Below are 3,378 nucleotides of genomic sequence, written 5' to 3'. Positions count from 1 at the left end.
CCAAGCCCCTCGCCAGGCTTTCCGGAGGTTACCCCCCCCTGCGCCACGGCAAGAGGGAGCTTAAGGCAACTCGCTCGCCCGTCCTTGCTCAGGCTGGACTTGCCTTCTAGGTGGATCCCGGAGGCTGCCACAACCGTAACCTTGGCACTGGGGCCAGTCCACCCATTTTCACGTTGGCTACAGCCCCTGCTCACACCTAGCGATGGCAAATAACGCCGTGCCCGTTCAGCAAACACGTCTGCTCCTGCACGTAGGAACAGGCTGCGCTTCGGCAGCTAGCAGGGCAGAGGAGAAACCTTGCTGCTTCTTGTTCGGTGTTTGTGCTTTGTACATCCGGAGGGGTTTTTTTTGTGGGACTGTTTTTGATCCGGGTGCTCTTTGGACCAGATGATCTTTCGAGGTCCCTTCCAAGCTGGGCTGTTCCACGGTTAGCCAAATCCTCATTTTTACTCGTGGTTCACCAAGCTGAGAGGAGCCGAAGCGCAGGCGCTCAGTCTACGCTGTCAGCCTCTCGCACTAGTGTACAGGTAGCGATGGGAGCCATAGCTAAAACCGAAACAAGTCCCCACCAACTCCTTCTTCCAAGGTGCTACGAACAGAAATTCCCACAGCTGGCCAGGGGAACAATAACCGAAAATCTTTAGGTACCAAAGTTTTATGAGTGCGAGCCCAAGTCTAATTTTCCTCCCCCACATCCAAATACGCTATTACCTCCAAAAATCACTGATTTTTTAAAAATCAATTTTTTTAAAGAAGCATTGCTTTCTTTCGGCCATCATAATAATCTTGCTTGTATTTGCTAAATCACCGTAATTTGGAAATTTACAGGTAGTTTCTAATCTCCCCTTTGCATAATTTCCAGGAGTTTGTCATTTTTTAGACCCCTGTTACGTATTTGTAATAATGCCTCAAAGGATTTGGAAGAAATACATCACAGGCGCGTTGCCACGTCCTGTAAAAGGCAGAAATAAACCACTTGCTGCCCTGCAGAAGAGAAGACAGAGGAAACCCTTTGGAGAAGGCACCACGCAGGCAGCGCTGATCCCCGGAGCAAGGGCACTGCAGGGCAACTGTTGCCATTTCGTCCTCCTCTTCCAGCAGTTCTACGTGCTATTTGTTTCACCTAACTTCTTAAAATGCTTATTATTTTACAGTCCTTATCTACTATTATATCAGCACGAGAATCACTTTGCAGGGCACGCCGTACCTTCACTCCGGTTCATGTTAAGAGCCCCAGTGAATCCGGCATTTGAGGTTGTCCACGTGAGCTCGCCCTGGCGAAGCGCTCGGGACAGGTACAGCGCGGCACGGCAGAACATCATTAAAAAAATAAAATCTGCCTCGCAGGCTTATACTTCACGCCTGACTTCAAATAACCAGACACAGGACGCGCCATCCTCCGCGTCCATTCAGCCCCAGCTAAACCTCTCCTCGTCACCAGACTCAAGCATCTTGACCCAGAATTCGCACAGAACGAGGCTTGCAAGACACGTACGGTTTTCTGCAACACGGGATTTGTGTACTTAAACAGAAAGAGCAAACCAGAAACTTCAGAGGAAGCTCATCTTCGTCACAAGAGAGGTTAGGTGTAACAAGGATATCTGACCACAGAACTCGGATTAATTTCCCATCATTCAAGACTTCTGCCAAATATTGTACCTTTTTACAAAAAGCCCTCTGTTTCTTTTCAGAGAAAACTGCGGAAATACTCCCAATAAGGGAAGAAGAGTCTCTCTGCAGCGCTGCACACGTAGCTGAGAACACTTACGAAATCGCTGTGATGAAGACCCCCTTCTCCCACAGCCACAACTTCCAGTTTACTCGTTAATGACCTTACTGCTCCTCCACGCACCGAGCTCACAGTGAGAGAGGATAAAATTCTTCCCAGTCTCCACCACGAGCTCTCTACCGGGATTTTCCCCACTTCAACCTTCACGCTGCTCTGGCTTTGGGGAGCAGCAGTTGCTTTGCTGTCCCCCCATCCGGCCACGCTCTGCTTCCCGGCTCTCTCGGTCCGCTCAAGCAACCGAGCACCATCAAGGCCCTGTTACCCCACAACCCTGACCAGGTCCAGCTCTCCTTAGACAACTGCATTTTTTAACCTGTAAAGGAGTATCTTAACATCACGAAACAGAAGCAGACTTGCCTCACTGTCAGCTTCCATATAACCTATATGTAAAAAAGGGTTTATTTCCATTCTTAAAAAAACATCGTTGGAACTTGCCACTGTCTATTTAAAACAAAGAAACAAAAGCAAAAAACCCAAACACGTTTCTTTTGGGCTGTATCATAGCAAAACAATCGAGTTTCACTAGCTCTTGCAAGACACGTACGGGAGGTGTCATCACTCACAATAATGCCACCATCGGGACTGCAGGCGGACGCCGAGGCTCCGGCCTGAGCTTTAGCTGACTGAACAGGGCGAGAGAAACGCCTAAACATGACATGAGACGCGCTGGGTCTCGTGTCAAAAAAAGAGGGACAAGAGCGCTGAAGGGGCAGTCAAGACAAGAAAATGGAAGACAGGTGACGAGATGTAAAAACCGTGTAACTGTGGCTGCCTGGGGATCACCGCAGCTGGAGCGGAGAATGAACCGATGCTGCTGCTCCGGCAAGAACCTGTCTGTCGATCGTGCTCCCCCAGGCAGGAGGACGCGGGCAGCGAGGATGCCTTCCCTTATCAGCAAGGCAACGGGCAGCACAGGCAGATGGAGCACGCCGGGGTCGCCGCGCTGGTGCCCCTTCCAGGCCTGACAGCATCAGCATCTGCCTGACGACCTCTCAACAGCCAGAGGGTCTTACCTCCATGACGGCAGTTTTCACCACTCGTGGAAAAACTGCCTAGTATCATCTCAGATCAGGTTAGCACTTCTGGATTAGAGCCCACAGTTCTGCACCCTCTTGCAAAACAAGTGCTATAATTAAAACGTTTGTTTCTTATTTCCAGTTTCGGGCTCTTTTGCCACCCAAAAAGAAACAAGTTTTAGTTGCAGAAAGTCCACAGGACCAGCAACAGTCTTCACGCGTACGTACCGCAGTATGCCACAAAGCTTCCCCTCAATATGAATAAAAAGAAGCAAAACGTATAAAAAACTATTTCATTGCATGCCCACTTTTGCTTCCAAACGAAATCGCCGTTGTATTCGGTCTCATCGGGAAATACGGGTAGGGATGAAGGGGGAAAAAAAAAAAGTTACTTTTGGAAGTAAGGAAACGAACAGCAAGGATACAGACCACAAACTTCACAGAGCGCTGCGGTATCTCTGGGTTTGCACGCTTCTTCCACCCGACATTTACAGACCGAAGACAGGCCTTCCGAGCCGCAGAGCGCAACTCTGGCTTTTCCAGCGCCGTGCAGTCATTCCAGACACATTCCTT

Source organism: Pygoscelis adeliae, unplaced genomic scaffold (genome assembly GCF_000699105.1).
Source record: "Pygoscelis adeliae isolate BGI_AS28 unplaced genomic scaffold, ASM69910v1 Scaffold209, whole genome shotgun sequence".
NCBI lineage: Eukaryota > Metazoa > Chordata > Aves > Sphenisciformes > Spheniscidae > Pygoscelis > Pygoscelis adeliae.
The sequence above is the reverse complement of the archived record's forward strand: the minus strand, read 5'-3'. Positions refer to the sequence as shown.